Source organism: Gopherus evgoodei, chromosome 1 (assembly GCF_007399415.2).
Source record: "Gopherus evgoodei ecotype Sinaloan lineage chromosome 1, rGopEvg1_v1.p, whole genome shotgun sequence".
In the NCBI taxonomy this organism is placed as follows: domain Eukaryota; kingdom Metazoa; phylum Chordata; order Testudines; family Testudinidae; genus Gopherus; species Gopherus evgoodei.
In genome coordinates, this window is record NC_044322.1 from 8,565,727 (window position 1) to 8,583,655 (window position 17,929).

Here is a 17,929-nt window from a genome sequence, read left to right on the forward strand (position 1 = left end):
ACATTTACTTTTTCTGATATGGAGGTTGGGACAGTAGGTATTACACTAAGCCCTGGTCTACATTGGCGAATACACTATGGGAATAACATAGCTGAAGGCAACGTACTTAGATCGACTTACCATGGTGTCTTCATGGCACTGGAGTACAGGAGTCAACGGGAGAGCGCATGGGGGTCGATTTATCATGTCTAGTCTAGACATGATAAATCGATCCCCACTGGCTCGATCGCTGCCCGCCGATCTGGTGGGTAGTGAAGACATACCCTAAGACAAGAAACTCATGTGGCATAGTGTGTGCCATCAAATAATCAGCAGATGGTAACTACTGTTCTTCGCTACCGACCTGAGCTGGATTCAAACTAGCAAACAAATAGTGAACAGCGCCATTTCCCAGGAATTGCCAGTCCACTCACAGCACCTAATTCTCAACACTGTGCTCCAGCAAAAGCCTCTTTTTAACCTGCTGTAGCATATTATTCTTCAGGATTGATCAAAAAGGGGGAAAAATCCAAGTAGAACACAGCTTACTTAGGCAATGTCTACACGACAGCTTTTGCAAACACAAGTTGTGTCGGCATAAAGCCATTGCAGTTAGTGTATCGCTTGTGTGTGTGCATACTTGGCTGCTTGCATTGGCGCTGCGCGTACTCATCGGGAGTGCTTGTGTCAGTGCGGTGCCCCATGGGTAGGTATCCCAACGTGCAACTTACCAGCATCCAGTGCACTCTCTTGCACTGAGATCATTTTGGGCTGGTTGGGGAAGGTGCATGACACTCGCATCTTTTTAAAAACTCAGGACTGTTCAGAAAGTTACCAGCAGCGACTTTCTTTCACAACTGTCAGATTATCGTTGGTGATATTAAAATGCCAGTAGTGATCCTGGGCCAACCTACTCCTCACTCCCCAGCTCGTGAAGCAAGACACCAGGCACCTCAAGAGCACAAAGGAAAGATTCAACGACTGGCTCAGCGGGTGCAGAATGATGGTTGAATGCGTTTTTGGTAGATTGAAGGGATGCTGGTGGTGTTCACTCACAAGATTGGATCTCAGTGAGAAAAATATTCCAGTGGTTATAGCTCCTTGCTGTGTCCTGCATGCTATCTGTAGGGGAAAAAGTGGGGGAAGTTGCTGTCATGGTTAAGGGTGGTGGTGGAGCAGCTGTCTGCTGAGTTGGAACAGCCAGCAAAAGGGTCATTAGAAGCACTCAGTGCAATATGGCTCAGGGTGGCTTTGAAAGAGCACGTTAACAGCGAGCCACAGTAATGCTCTGTGATGGACTGTACTCTGCCTCTGCTGTTTTGGGAGCCTGTTAGGAATTGTGTGGTCCTTGGTGTATATCTGAGTATAACACTGTTGATGCACCTATTAATTTAGTGGTGCCTGCTGCACATTTGATTATGACACTGTGATTATCACTGATCCGCTGAGCTGTCACACAGTATGATAACAAGTAAGTGAGTGCTTTCCCTACTGCAGCATATGCTGGGAACTAATAAAGATGAATTATTTTCCTTACAGTAGAAGTTGGAGTAACAAAAACACTTTAAAAAAAAAAAAGTCTGTGGGCAAGTTAAAAGCAAATACATTAAAAACTTAATAAATTATGGAACAGAGCTTAAGAAGGGGTAATAACTTTCATATCCATTTTTTAGGTACACATACATCACTTGTGGCTTTCTCAGGTTAGTATATGTGAAGCTGTGACTTTTCTTAATGTCCCTGAGCATGGAGTGATAGGGATAGTGATGCAACCCCTGAGGCCATGTGGAAAGCCCCATTATATCCTGATGCATCTCCCTCTTCTTTTCTGGCTCAGGCTCTTGGGCCTTTCTCCTGTCTCTTTTTTTCCCTTCCTCATAAAGCCTGCAATATTCACCCTCCAGGCCGCTGCAGCACTGGCTTGCAGGATCTCACTGAACATATCATCCTGTCTCCTCCTCTTTCTCTGGCTCAGGTGTTCTGCAGATGTTGAGCGGGAGCCCCTCAGGGATGCAGTGGCAGTGGCTACCAATGAAACACACAAAAGTACCATGCTCAGTATAGTTATAACAGAAAGAGAAAGTTAAGATTCAGAACTCTTCCCTTTCTCCTCTACAGCCATGCTTATTGACTCTTTTGACTCTGAATTCTTGTGCAGGGCCCTGCTTTCAGCACCAGCCATGGTGAGTGTGTCCCACCCAGGGCAAGGCAAATGAGGAGGGAATTGCTCGGTTGCATGAAACTATCAGCACAGGGCAGTGGCACTGAATGCTGGGACCATTTCCCACAGGCTATGGTGATTTTCATGGATTTCTCACTCCAGAGGGGGTGACAAAGGCACTGAGAGCACAGTAGATGCTGATGTCCCAAAGCCACCTGGGCTCATATGCCGCTAGCCTGTTGACTGCTGAAGTTATCGCTGTTGGGCGTGGGAAAGTGTCCTACCACAGAGGGAGAAATGAGGAAGACACCCCTAGAAACCTTCAGGAGAGGATTGCTGGGTACTTCCATGAACATTTCATTGTGATCTCTGAGGAGTCAAGGTAAATCCCTGTGTACACAAACCTCATGCCTAACACTACAGGCTAACTCTGCTGCTCTTTGTTGTACCGCCACCTCTTCTAGTATGAGTGAATTTATGAAAAGTCGATAGTTCTGCCCTGATAAGTTGGGGGCACCATGAGTACCTTGCTGTAATGGGAAATAAAATAGTACACTTACCCGAGGTTCCTTCCCCTGCATTCGGCTTGCCTGTGCTTGACTGTTGGGACTGACTGGACTACAATGGAGTTTCAAATAGGTCCTGGCTTTTGGCACAGCTGTGCTCCCCCAGTTCCATGTTTCCTCTTTCACCCCCTCCTTGTCCTCACTGCTCACAGCAGGAGCCTCTGACTCGGGCACTTTGGAGGTATCCGTGGTGGTGGTGTGGGGGTTGGAAGTGAGGTCTTTGCCAAGTTTAGCATGCAGCTCTTTGTAAAAGCAGCAGGTCTGTGGCTCAGCACCGGATCAATGATTGACCTCCCCGGCCTTCTGATATGCCTGCCGCAGTTCCTTCGTTTTCATGCAGCCCTGCTGCTGTGGTCCCTGATGTACCCTTCTCTGGCATCCCCCTTGCTATCTGCTCATAGACGTCCATGTTTCTACAGCTGGCCCCTAGCTGTGCCTGCACAGCCTCTTCTCCCTACAGGCCCAGGAGATCCAATATCTCCTGTCTGCTCCAGGCCAGAGCATGTCTGGAGCAGATAGCCGGCGAGGTGCGCTGGGCATTTGCACACAACAATGGTGCTCACCAAGCTGGACTATCAGGAAAAGGCATTGAAAACATTCACAGGGTTTTAAAGTGGGGAAGGAAGGCTTCTGGTTTCCATGATCTTGGGGCAGTGGTGTTCACAATTGTGACCAGAGTGGTCAGTGTAGGGCATTTTGGGACAGTTGCTGGAGCACTATTAGGGTCGACATCGGTAGCAGTGTCTATAATTGTGCTGTGTTGAGCTCTGTACGTCAACCATGTTCTCTATGTCGCTGTAACAGTGCACTTACATCGGCGGGAGACAAATTTAAGTGTGGTCACATGAACAGCTAGGTTGATGCAAGATGGCTTATGTCAACCTAACTTTGTAATGTAGACCAGACCAGTGGGGAAATGCTCCCTCCTTCAGTCTAATATCTGTTGGTTTTTCCCTGTGGTCCTTTCCGTACCCTTCCACTGCTGATGTAATAAGCGGAGGGGAGGATAAGCGTGGTAATGTGATAATGGAGCTTAAAAAGATTAGGCTCTTGAAACGGAGACCCCATGGATATGCCTCTTCTCCATTGGCCCTGTGGAGTAGGGTAAAACCCTCTAGGTGATTTCTAATAGGGTTCTTGGTGAGTCTATCTGCAGTAGGATGCAGGGATTCTGAGTGTCTCTGTTTTAAGAGCAGAGCTGGTCGAGAATTTCTTGACAGTGTTTTAGCTGGAAAATGCTGATTCATCTAAACGAAACTTGTCACAGAACCACATCTGTTTCAACAGAAATTGCTTTGGGAAGGTTTCTCGGGTCCAGAGAATTTCTGGTCAAAATGAAAGATAGAGAGAGACATTCTATAATAGTCCAGTCAGGACACTCGCTGAGAGGTGAGAGACTCAGGTTCAAGTCCCTCCTCTGTCTGATTTGAAGCAGGGACTTGAATTTGCCTCTCCCATGTTCTAGGTGAGCTCCCTACCCCTTGGGCTATGGAGTACGTCTCGCTCCGGTTGGAGCTGTTCCATTTTCATATAATGATTAAATATTCATTGGGCCAGAGAGAGAGGGAGACAGTGCTTTAAGGCAGATGTGAGCTCCATAGGAAAGGTCTTGGATTTGACCTAGGATCTCAGTGTCATGATCAGCTTGAGACCTTTTAAGTATACTGACTCCTCAAGCTGGTCTTGTATGAAGAAGACAGTTGGGTTTAATGTGCAGACAAAGCGCTATTATATGTCATGAACTCTCTCCCCCCCCCATCATTATTTACAAACTACTGCATTAATGGACTTTAATGCTGTACTGACATTAGCACAAGCTATAACGCTTTGCACCATTATGTCACACCACTGCACCAGTGGGGTGAGGTGTGGTTTGTTACAAGTGTGACAGCCTGCAGTTGAATCAGTAGATTGTGGTTTCTTGCTATGGTTCAGTCAGAACTCTTGATAAGGAGAAAAGCGAATGATGCTCTATCCCATCCAGAGAAGGGTCTATTTATCCATCCCAGATTCTTCTGATCTTGCCAGTTCTTGGTGCATAACAGGTGGTGGGCGGATACCTCTGTCAATCAGGCTGACCAATATTTTCTTCTTGTTTCCTTGTACTCCCCTCTGTCTGTCTGTCCATGTGTTGTCTTGCAAATTCTTTGGGTCCGGCACTGTCGTTCTGTTTTCATCAGACAGTGCCGAGCACAACTCTGTACTCGTTCATGACTAAGGCTCCTGGGCCCCATGGCAATGCAAATCTGTTTGAAGTGTATATAGCGCCCTTCATGCTGAAAAGACCCCCACAGCAATTTACAGAGTGATGTACAAAATCACCTTTGAAATAGATCTGCCCTCCTCTCCAGCAGCTGCTTCACACATGGAGCGGAGCTGCACAGGTTTAGGACAGGAAGTGAATAGTGAACTCATTGAAACGGCATAGGGAATTTCGCCTATTGTCTTGGTATCTAAGGACTGAATTTTGGGGAAGTGGGATGTAATTACGTGACAGAGTTCAACTAGCACACTGTTATTTCTGCAAAAAGTGTCATGGGATCTCGAACAGCTACAAGTGGTGAAGAGCTCAGCTCTGCATCTCAGTATGAACAATAATGACAATAGCTCCTGGGGCTAAATTTAGATACTTATAATGAGAGAGAGAGAAAACAATAACTAGCAAGGAATCTGTGCATATCTAGTGGAGAATAAACTCTGTGTGGCTATTCAAAGTTAAGTATGTGTGTCAAGGACAAGTTTGGTCCCTTTCCTGCAAAGCAGAGCTGAATGAATGCGAAACTTCTTCCACTTACAGAAGAGTTTGCTTTTCAAAACACCAGTCAATACATTCTGGAGGGAATTTTGCTGTTCTGAACATACCTTTTAGGCAAGATTCGGCAACAATGTGCCATCCGGTTTTAAACATAATTTTTAGAGACTAGCTTTGATTTTTTTTGTTGCACACAGTGATCTACAGTTGCATTAGAGCAGCCACAGCAGGAGAACGTTTATTTCAATACCGTGTTCTCTGCTTTTGCTTTGACCTGCTAAATTAGATTATAAATGGGGCATGTCACAGCTCATAGACCTCATTCATGTTCATCAATAACAGTGTGCTGAGAGCTATTAGTTGGATTTTTATGGCAGTAAAATATGATGGGACTGGAATGGGTTTTTAAAATATATGTTCAGTTAGCTATAATGTCTTCAACAGCCAGCATGCCAGGTATTCCTTCTTCCTCCTCGTGTTTTAGATGTATCATCCAATGAATCTGATTTCTTCTTATTCTCTCCTCCCATTAACCTATTTATGGGGAGATACCTTTTATGACATTCCTTCAGCATATTAACCAGAGAGTCATTAATTAGCAAACCCTTTCTAACATCTTGAAACAGACGAGCTGCAGACTCAGTTCAGTGCTGTGGAGTGTTACCTGCTTTTTGACAGAGCTGTTCTTTTCCACCAGGATTGTTTATACTTCTTAAGGTAGCACATGAAAATAGTAACTCTTACCAACTTGGAAATACTGAATAGGGGTGTGGGAAATTGAGGATGAAGGAAGTTAAAGGGGAGAAATGGCAGGGGGAGAAAAGGAGTTTGTTAAATAACAATCAATCTTAAAAGCTTATAAATTCAGTGTCGCAGCCACTAGATGGAGACAAGTTTCAGAGGGGTAGCTGCATTAGTCTGGATCTGTAAAAAGCAACAAAGAGTCCTGTGGCACCTTCAAGACTAACAGATGTATTGAAGCATAAGCTTTCGTGGATGAATACCCACTTCGTCAGACGCATGGAAACAATCGGACATTTGGACAGGTTAGTAGACAATAACTACATACGCTAATCAGTATGTTAGACAACCATAGTGGAACCAATTCTATCCATGATTGTCTGTTTGGAGTTCAAATTCAACATGTGGGTGCCAGTCTGAAACAAACCTTTGTCGTTGAATGTTAAGAATGCAGAAATGGGGCCAAGGGCTCCTCAATTTCGTTCCCAGTGCAGGCAAGGCTTAGCAGAGATTCCCCAGCTAGCAGTTGATATAGACTTCTCATTTATAAGGTGTTTTAAGATTATTGGATGCAAGTCACTTGGAGTGCAAACTAAATTTATTTTGTTATGTTTTGTTGCAGTATGGTGTTCAGCTGCTTGGTGTGTGAGTGCTGTGTGGAGTTCCAGAGAGAGTGGAGTCCCTGGTGTATGGTTTTTTTTTTCCTTCTCTTTTAAAGGAGGGATTAAGCTGGAAATTGACCTGTGTGGAAGCCTGTTTGTGTATCCCTAGTTGTGTGGTTGTTCTGTGTAATAAGGACCTACTGGTTCATGACTGTGATTCCATATAACATGAAAATTATGTTCATAGTATACTTTTACATTGTATATACATTTAAATATTCAGTCTAAGAAAAATAATGAAATATATTAATCAAATACACCAGTTAATATATTAATTTCACTTGATTATTTTTGCTTTATCCTGGATTCATGGTTTATTTCGTCACATGTTGGAAAAAATGGTGCTCTTATTCAATGATTTTTTTAGGGTAGAGCAACCCATTTGGAGCAGGCTTTATTTTGTTAGTTTGAGAGAAGTCCAGTTGTTTAAGTCTGATACATAAAATTGTACCTTCAATCTTTCTTTCTTTAGTAAGCAAAAATAGCCAAAGCTAGGAGGATACTAGCTGATAGTGACAAATATCCTCAGGAAATTAACACATGGAAATGTAATGGAAAATATTATCATTAAGACTTCCTTGCAGAAACTCTGGTGTGTCTAGGAGTGAACTTAAATCACAAAATGTCCTTATGCTCTATGAGGACATATTTGGCTAAAGGTTATATCCAGGCTTTAATCCAAGCATTTAACTTGAAGTTGAGTTATGTACCTCAAGTTATGTACCTATCACCTTTGTTGGTCTGTTAGCCATTCTGGACACTGACACAGGATCTGGGCCCATGCCATACATACATTTATGTGGAGCTATAAATATGCATGATATGTTACAGAAAATGAAAGGCACATTCCTTGTCCTGAACATCTTATGATCTGAGGGCCTGCTCCTGCCTCTAATGTCCCTGGGAGTTTTGCCCAAATAAGGACTGTGCCCTAAATTAAGATCTGACGTGAGGGGAGGATAATAAATATTGGATGTGGAAGATGAGTATTACAACAGACCACATGGTTATTTTGGTCAGTATTGCATGAATCTTTGAGGGCTCTACACTGAGCGTTAAGATGGCTCAGATTTAAAGCCTAATTTAAATGCCAACCAGACCAAGCCCAGTGAAATCCATTGGGGTATTTTCTTTATTTCAATGAGCTTCCGACCAGGCCCTTATTTCGTCATTCAGTCTTTCCCTACTGCCATTGAAGACTTGTTCACCGCTGCGTATTCTGGACAACTTCATTAATTATAAAATTAAATGACGCCAACAGTAATCCTTGATGTGATTAATATTACAATTGCATGCAGTATCATGGGGGATTATTGTATTGCTGTGGGTAAGGGGTTATAGTCTAGTGCATGGGTGAGGTTTACCACAGCTCTTCCAGAAACTAAAAATAGTATGTGAGTATGGAGTGGGGGAAGGTTAATAATTGCAGCCCCATGGCCTCTAAACAGCTCCAGATAAGAACCACCCCCCTCAGGTTCAGACAGGTACCAGAGGCCACTAAGGGTTCCGTGGGCAAAGATGTTGTGAGGAAGGGCAGTATAACCTGTAAAACAGAATAATAGGAGCCCTGCTCAGGGGCATTAGTTTGTTTATTAAGAACTACATTTGCTGAGCCAGTTATGATGAACTAGCTTGTTACCAGGGGTACTTGTAGCCACTAAGTAGGTGTTAGGGTACTTGCAGGCCCGGAGAATGGTGGTTTTTATAGGTTTTCGATGGCCAGAGGCTTGGGGTTCTGTAAGCCAAACCAGTTGGCCGGTGTTAAACATGGGGAACCAAGGCGGCTTAGGTGTAGGTGAAATGTGAGACCAGCGAGAGTAACTTTTGTTGAGTGCGATAAGTACCTGGGGTAAAAATGAGCTCCAGTTTTTAAAATCAGGGTTGGGGTTTGCTGTTCGCAACATAGTTTTAAGGACTGCGATTTTTCGCTCTACCACACCATTGCTTTGAGGATGATATTTAGTATGGATGTGAAGGGAAGCCCCCCATCCAAAAATAAGCTGTTCAATGCTTTTGCTGGTAAAGGGTGGTCCACCATCTGCTTGGACTTCAGTGGGAGTGCCCCAGGCAGCTGCTGTTTGCTTAAGAACCACAGCGACAGAAGCAGCATTGGTTTTATTAAGAGGAACACAAAAGGTTTGTCGAGACCCCAGATCGACAGTAACTAAGGCTTTTGGAAAACGACGAGCACCTGGCAAGGGTCCTATTAAGTCAACTTGCCACGTACTACCTGGGGCAAAGTGTTCTGCAGCGTATGCAGAGCGCTCATATCGGGGACGATTCATAGTTTTTACCTGCACACACTGCAAGCAGGACTGAACAATGAGCTCTCACTGACTGCGGCTAACGTCAGGCTTTTGGTTAGAAAAGCTAGATAACAGGCCGTACAATTTTGTGGGTGGTAAGTGTCCCCATTCTTCGTGGAGCCAGCGCAACAGCGGGTCTGCCTGTACGGCGGGATTTACCATATGAACTTGGGAGAGCTCTCTCATTCTTTGATCAAGACTGGAATGCAGGGGGTTAGAGTCTGGTCGATGGGAAGGACAGTGCGTAATGAACCAAGGGTGAGAGAATTTACGAATTAGGGCAAAAATTTGGTCCCACAATTTAACAAAAACTGAGGGAGAGGCTTGCTCAATTAAAATGTCTAAACAAAATTGACAATCGATACCTAAAACAACTTGCTTGTTGGCAGAGTGGGCATTAGCAACATATTGGGCAGCTAAAAGAACGCCCTGCACCTCGCATTCTTGTGCGGAGCAGGAGGGGGGCAGCAACTGCACATTAAAGTGATTACATCTGGAACACAGAACTCCTGCCCTAGGGGATGGTGAGGTGCCCCCGTCAGACCCAGGGATCATATTTTACTGGTGAAGAGCGGGGGCTAAGATGTTATCGCTGGGAGTTAGGGTCCATGCCTGCCAAGCTACCTCAACCTGGAAACATAGAAGCTGCCAGGTGCAAGTAGTGCCATGAAACTCGGGTGGAGGGGTACTTGTAAGCCACGGGATTAAATGAACACATGGTCCAGACAGGGTACCTGGGATAGGGAGTTGGGACCAGTGATGTGCACTGGACACAGCCAGTAGCATTTTTCCTACTAGACCATAGTTGTCCTGGGGTCCAGACAGGCGATGGGCCCAATTGTAAATAACGTTACCATGATGCAGTACAGTGAACCCTACATGGTGTTTTGTAATAAACAAATTGATGTTGAGGGGTTCTTGGGAATTAAAACGGGCGAGGGGGGGTTAGAGGCGAACCAGCCACCTGGTTTCTCTAAGCTTTGTTGTGCTGATGCGTTCCATACTTCTCGGGAGCGTTTAGAAGAGAGAGAGCTTTGTAGGATTTCTAGGTTAAAAATTAGCTGTGCCGGGATATATTGGCGGTGATAATTAAGGAGACCTAATAGCTGCTGAAGCTCTCGTTTATTTTGTGGAGGGGCTTCTGTCCAAGGGTCTAATACACCGGCTGGGGCTTGGGTGTGAGTGGTGGGAGTGAATTGGAGTCCCAAGAATGAGAATTGCTGGCTGGCCTGCAGGTGGCTCTTTGTTTTGTTAATTTGCCACCCATCTGCTTCTAATGCATCAATTATCATTTGGGTGGTACTTTGAACTGCTTGTGGATTGGGCCCACAAATGACAATGTCATCTACATAGGTTAGCACATACACATCCTGTAGAGGTTTTACCTTTTGTAATGTGATATTGAGATGGGACGATGCAAGTCCAGGAGAATTACAGAACCCCTGTGGGCAAACTTTCCATTTATATTGGACGCCCTTAAAAGCAAAGTTTAAGATTCCTTGTGTGTCCTGGAGTGGGATTTGGTAAAACATATCCTTTAAATCAAGAGTACATGCCCACTGATTACTTGCATCGCTTAGTTGCCGCTGTATCTCGGGAATGGTGGCAGAGCTGGAAAATGCGATAGGCTTTACACGGCTGTTAGCTTGTCTGTAGTCAATGACAAGGCGATATTTAGAGGGATCGCCGGGCTTGGGAATACCTCAACCCGCGGACAGAAAGGTGGATGCAGTGACCCTTTCTATTTTTTTTCTTCTAGAAGCTGAGTGAGCAAAGCTTCAATAAGGGGAAGAGCTTCAGATTTTGTGGGAATAGGGGAAAATTTCCATGGCTGGGAGTTAACTACTTCGGGGGTATAGGGGGAATGATCGCCTACGGTTATAGGGAGGGCTTGCAGAATTTGATCATGCAGTTTAAATTTTTTAATATCTGAGACACCTAGCAGGTTTTTTGACCCCAACAAGGCTTTTATTTTTCGTAGGTATTTTCCGTGGGCAATTTTAACCCAAACCACGGCTTTTTCTTGTACTGCATTGAGACCTTGAACAAACATAAAGAAGCCAGTAGGACAGTGGGGAACGTTGGGCTCAATAACGCTAATTTGAGCTCCAGTGTCTAATAAAAAGGAAGTGGGGTTGTCACCGTTAACTAACAGGGTGGCGTTTGGGCGTTCGTCGGTGGGATCTTTAATTTGGGCCGGGCGGCATCCGGCCCCTATTCGTTTTTTGTCCTAACATAGTGCTCCCAATTTTTCCAGCCTAGCTGTTCGGCTACATTTTGCTGCTCTTGGTCTGACATTTTACGCAGGGCTTCTTTGGGGATCCCTTTGTTAAGAAGGAAGCCGAATAGTGCCCGTTCAGCTTTAGTTCGCTCAGGATATTTTTGGGGATTAAACTGACTTTTTGGAGGGTTTTTTGGTGGTGAATCAACTGGGAGAACAACAGGCGGGGGTGGCAGTAACAACTTAATTTTACTAACCACTTCAAATAACGTTAAGATGGGTCTGCGAACGACCGCATGCAAGTGCAGCATGGCACCGGTGTCAGCTCCAGGGGCAGCTTCTAATGCCAAATTAACCGCCTCGGCTGAGACAGGAATTTGGGTGGGATCAGTAACGTGTATAAAGGGTGTGGCCACCAATTGCTGTTGAATAGTTAAATTAAGTGGATTTTGTATTGGATCCCACGGGGCTATGGAAGCTCCTGCAATTGCCCATATTAGATCGTGTGGAGTAACTAAAGTTCCCGGAGGGATATATAATCCTTTAAAACTGCCTTTCATTGCTAAAATGGCAGCTGCCGGGGTGGTAAGTGGCCAAATGCGATTATTTAATAAAGAGTGACTCGGGAAGCCTCGTGCCCAATTGGCCGTTTTGGCTAAGGTGCCGGCCTCCTCGCGGTCCACCAATTCTGCTCCGTGTTCTAAGGCTAGCCGCCCGACCCAAACCATGGGTGCCTCATCGGCTTTTCGTTGCGTTTCCTTTAAAAACTCTTTAAGTTCGGCCTTAGTACATGTTCGCAGTTCAGTAACCTGCGTGGTGTTGCCTGTTTGTGCGTCTATTTTAGTTTTAGTTATTGCAATAGGCAAAGCTTCTGCTACGGTTTCAGATTCTGCAAATTCTGGGGCTGTTGGCAGAGCTGGATACAGAGGAGTTTTAGGAGCTTCATATGGGGGTGGCAAAATTTTCCGAGAGGGACTTGGGGGGGGGTAGTGATGGGCTCTACCTTTTCTGTCTTCTTCTCATTATTACCTTTAGGAGAGCCTGGGGCTGCCTGTTTAGCTGCAAACATTGTGCCTCCATGGAGGACAGAACACAGATCGAGGGCCTTGCATATCATGCTAAACAGGACGGTGGAAACATCCTCAGATTTATATTCATCGGGTCGCAATTTTTTGGTTTTCTTAATCAAATTTAATTCTTTTATCATTTGGCATAATAATTTATGTGCCGGATCAGCAGGTATTACCTGAGGTGGGGGAATTAATTTGGAAATGGTGCCTCCACTTTTTTTACCAATGCGGCTACATTCTCTCCAAAGTTGAGAGGGATCTGCAGCACCGAGGTTTTCCACAGTCTCCGTGCACTGAGGCTGCAGGGAACAGTCGGCTGGCTGACTCCTAAAGCTCGGGTGGCACCGAAGGAGGCATCCCATATCTGCCAGGGTTAATGGTACAGTATAACCTTTTAGAGTTTTGCCCGAGCCCAAGAGAACAGATCCATTCTATTTTTGGATTAGTCGAATTTTGGCTAGTAAGAAGGTGAAACTGCAAATGTTGGAACTGTTCAGTTTCATTATCTGCGCGATCTGCAGTGTGCCACGGGCATGGCCCAACCTCCGTGCATCCTGTTCGTGATGCCATGTAGATTGCCACGTACTTTTAGGGGCGAAAGAAAAATGCAGACCTGTTATTTACCAGGCTGCACGTGGCAATAGACTGTATAGGTAAGGGATACAAGGAGGGTATGGGTCACGATGCAAACTGCAGGCACGCACACAACTAAAATTAATTAATTAAAAGTTTTATTGGGGATAGTTACAAGGGGTAGGGGAGCAGCGTATGATTAGCTAATAGGGTTAATGGAACTTAAAACATACAATGGCTAAAGTATTTACTATCAAACAACGTTTATAAACAAAGATGCAGTAAACAATATTTATAAACACGGATGCAGCATTTAGTAATAACGAATACTTACGAATACAAACCAACTTATAACGACCAGCAAACGTAGAAACTGTGCTTAAAACATGTGAACTGAGAGAGGCTTCGAGGTGATCAGGCTCGGTTACGGGTGTGCACGAGGTACACAGGATTCGTTTTTCTTTCTCCTCTTCTGCCTGCACATGGCAGACCAGCCTAAAATACCCACTATGACATCATAGAAGTGTCATAGGGGATGGGGCCCAAAAACTGTGTGTGTTCGTTTCTGATTGGTACAAGCAAAGTTTACACCAAGTAGGAGAGCAGGTGCCTGAAAGTCTGGCTTCGCCCCCAAAAGGTGAGGAAATGCATATAGTTCAGAATGCCTTTAACACTGATTGACAAAGGAAGAGGCCAGGGCAATACCGGTATGGGCAAGTCTTTTAGGATGCAGACAGGAACTTATCTAAACAGTGCATGGGTGAGGTTTACCACAGCTCTTCCAGAAAGAGCATCTGCAATAGAAGACTGAGTTTAACCTGATAGAGGGGCCTTCTTTTTGACTCCTCAAATGGGCACGACCTTTTGTGCCAGGGGAAACCCATCCCTAAAGAAGGGTCAGAAGAATTGGTACCTACCAGGGTATCCCCAGGAGTGATGGGTGACAACTGGTATGTTTAATGTGCCTTTAGACCAGGGGTGGGTAAACCTCTTGGCCTGAGGGGCACATCAGGGAATGGAAATTGTATGGCAGGCTATGAACCCTCACAAAATTGATGCTGGTGTGTGGGAGGGGGTGAGGACTCTGGTTGGGGGTGCGGGATCTGGGGTGGGGCTGTGGATGAGGAATTTGGGGTGTAGGAAGGTGCTCTGGGCTGAGACTGAGAGGTTCAGAGGGGGATCATGGCTGGGGCAGGGGTCCGGGAATAGGTGCAGGTTCCAGCTGGGGATGCAGGCTCTGGGGTGGGGCTGGGGATGAGTCATTTGGGATGCAGGAGGATGCTCTGGATTGGGATCAAGGGATTTGGAGAGCGGGAGGGGGATCAGGGCTGGGGCAGGGAGTTGGAGCATGGGGAGAGGCTCAGGGGTGCAGGCGCTGAGCGACACTTACCTCAAGTGGCTCCCAGAAGCAGCAGCATGTCCCTTCTCAAGCTCCTAGGCATGGAGCGGCCCCCAACCCTCAGAGTAGGGCCATGACGTGGCTTCCGGGAGCCATGTGGTACAGCCCCCGACCTGGCGCCCCGGCTGGAGTGCAGGAGAGGCGCTGCGCTGCGCCACATGGTGCGGCTCCCGCCCCAGTGCCCCGGCTGGAGAGGGGCCATGCCGCATGGTGTGGCTCCCGCCCTGGTGCTCTGGCTGGAGAGGGGCCGCGCTGCATGGTGTGGCTCCCGCCCCGGTGACCCGGCTGGAGAGGGGCTGCGCCGCATGGTGTGGCTTCTGCCCCGGCTGGAGCTCGCAGGCTGTAGTTTGCCTACCCTTGCTTTAGACCTCTTTTTATTGTGTTGTGTTTTCACTGTTTGCTTTTGTCCACAAACAAAGGTACTTTGCTTTGGAAAAGCGATGTGGTCGCTAGTTACTGCTGACAAAGCTTAGTCATAACCCTGGAAGAGAAAGCAAAGCGCAGGAACTTGGGGGTTAATCAGACCTGCTGAGGTTGCAGGGGAGCTGCAAAGCTAAACACCTCATCAGGAGGGGGTGGGATTCTGGTCCCTGCCCAGAGAGAGGTGACAGCTAGAGGGCTTGAGACTTTGAGCAGACTACAAAAGGGGGTTAAAGATGCAGTCACCCTGAAACAGTGACACCTGGTTCTTGGAAAACCCGTCATCCAAAGTTTTCAAAATGCTTAACATTCATGATCCTTTTGCCAGTGCAGTGTGGTGTATAAGTGTTTATGCCAGTTTCAAAGATGAGTCAGCTGAGTCCAATAGAGCCAACCCCTTTGTTTTCGTTGGAGTAGCACATAGGCCAACTCACAGTAGTTCTCTCCATGGTTATTTGAGTCCATGGCATAGCTGAGACTAGGTTCCAGGGGTCAGAAGTCTTAACTGTTAAATAACACTCTCCTGGTGATGGTGCAATTCCCATCCCTTCTCTGGGAGACTATTCAGTAGTCTACTAGATTTCATTATTAAGATCTTTTTTATGATATTTTAGTGCTAGTCTTTGAAAAGTGTCTGATCAGTACTTTGGAGACTCCTTGACAAATGAGTTTAAGATGTTTTAAAACTTTCTGAACCCTGGAACTTTGCCATCCTCTGTTTACCACTGATACTTCCCTGTGCTGTGCTTGACATTGTAAATGTGATCTGTAACCGATCAGCATATTGGCAGTGCAGCAGGAGCCATTCTCAACACTGCATGGCTCTGCTTATCATATAATTAAGGCTCTTCATTTTCAGTGTTCACTGATTTTTAACTGAAAAATTCCCAGGTTTTACAAAAGCCACTTTTCACTTTTTACCATATGTTTTTCCCACCTGAATTTTGGAAGTGCTGGAAATCCCTGGCCCCAGCTCCCTGCTCCAGGGGAGAGAATGGTTTCATAGTGTGGGGCGTCCATGTTCCCAAACACCCATGTCTCCTTCCACAGCAGGGAGTTGAGTCAAGGATACTGGAACGACTCTCTTGTGCTGCTGTACATACTGTGTTGTTGTTCACCACCACTGCATACACGTTACTAGCTTTACAGATAGCATGGACAGTTAGCCGCGTTCAAAGAAAATCAAAGTCAGTGAACAACTTCTCATGCTAAAGTGGATCAAAAAATGAAAACCTGTATCAAACTATATTTCAGAAGATAAGAAGGTTTTGAAAGTTTAAAAACAACAAAACCAGAAGTGATATCTTTAACTGATTTTTACCACAGAACTACCAAGTTAATTATTTTTGCACTGATTTTTACCTATTTTTTATTTTTTTTTCTAGTCAACACTGAAAGCCTTGGGAAATTTTAAACAAAATAAAAACTGAAAACAAAAGGCCTTAAGTAAAATTTAAAATCAAGTCTAGAACTTCATGCAGTGATCTGACATCTTGTGCAGCATATCTTCCTCTTCAATGCCTTTTTCCCCCTCTCATTCCTAGTACTTGAGGCTTTGTGGAAATAACTGATACATTTTAACCTTTTGGAAATGTTAGTGTGATGATCTTGCCTTGCATTCTGAGGATCTTCAAGAGCAAGTTTATAATAAAGGAATTGATAGTTGATTCTTGTTTCATTGCTTAAAAAGAACACATTACATTTTCATTTCATGGATTTTTTTTGACACCTTTCTAACTGTTAAAATTGTAATTAAACAGCCAGAGTCTCTTAGAGGCAGGTGGCCAACCAGAACTACCAGTATTAGATACGTTTATTTCTTATTCAAAAGCCTCTTGCTCGCTAAAAATTCTGCAAATTGTAAAAAAAACCCATAAAGATGGTGATGATTGTGCTGGTGAAAATAGCTACAATGGTTGCTGTTAAAATGGCAACATTTGCTTGGTCACACATGTAACCCCCCTTTTCCTCCCTGGGTTACTCGGGAACAGTCAACACGCATCTGTGTGCCTGGGTGCCTGATGTTGCTGACATTAAAGAAGATCCTGAGTATCCCAGTGGTGGTGATGGAGAGGTGAGAATCCTCTAGTCACTCCTCTGCTGCAGTCCCTTTACTCCTAAGGGAAGTTAAAATTGGCGGTGCCTCCATCTGGCTGGCCCCTGTACACATTCAATGGTGTGCCTTGGGAACCTCCAGGAATGAACCTGTTCTAATAATAATTAATAAGAATAGAAATTGTGGCATGGGTCTAACTCATACCAATTATAACTAAAATACATGATACATTACTCATGTATCAACCAGTAATCAGAATGACATGATTTTAAAGTCTAATATTTGGTGAGAGTCTGTCAGGGCTGAAACCATTGCTTCATACTGTTGTAAAATATTAGTGCTGTCTGTGATTATTCAAACTTAGAATTGTAAATAAAAGTGTCGCAGTCATGCTGGAGTCGATGAGATTTTTTTTGTATTGTTCCTAAGGTTAAATTAATCAAATTCTGGAAGATGGCCAGAATAATTTCCATTCTCTGGATGCATCAGTGATGCCACAGTTTTTTGTTAGGCTTGTAAAGCTCTGTTCCTCTGAAACAGCTCGCAAGACAGGCATAAAATTTATAGAAAGAAGTATACCAAACAGGTATTTGATTTAGTTTTCAAATCGTCAGCTAAGCAAATATATGTAGGAAGAACAATCAGTCACAGAGGGTTGGACCTAAATAGCCACTAGAGACCCCCCCATAAATTATGGTACCTGCATATAAATGCAATGTAAATAAACTACCCTGAAATGTCCTGCTTGGCTTGCTTGTTGAAGTAGCAGTCACCCTATTCCTGAACATTAAACAAGGTTATCCCAAAGTGATTGCCTTTTTATGTAAAGATCACTTTCCTTGTATCAGTGTTGATGTGAGATAAATAAGGATAGTTTGGGAAACCTTGATTTCTACTACTTAATATGTTTAGGAAGTTTCTATTACTGGTAATGCCATTTCAAATCCTGCAAGCTGAGAGGCAGAGGAACCAGGAAACGAGCATCTCAGGACTTTAGGCATATTTTAAACTTCCTTTCTGGAG

At 44.8% G+C, this 17,929-nt stretch overlaps 1 protein-coding gene across 3 annotated transcripts in view; it reads left to right on the top strand.

Annotated features, from left to right (window-relative positions):
- The window catches only part of GDPD5 (glycerophosphodiester phosphodiesterase domain containing 5), a 332,218-nt gene that overhangs the window by 211,665 nt on the left and 102,624 nt on the right, over positions 1–17,929 (top strand). The window contains exon 1 of one of the 3 annotated variants that reach the window (XM_030557479.1): positions 6,422–6,504. The exons of the other annotated variants lie outside the window; for them this stretch is intronic. The gene's annotated coding sequence lies outside the window, so the exon portion shown is untranslated. Of the gene's footprint in view, positions 1–6,421; positions 6,505–17,929 lie in introns of those variants that run through there. 3 annotated transcript variants of the gene reach the window in all.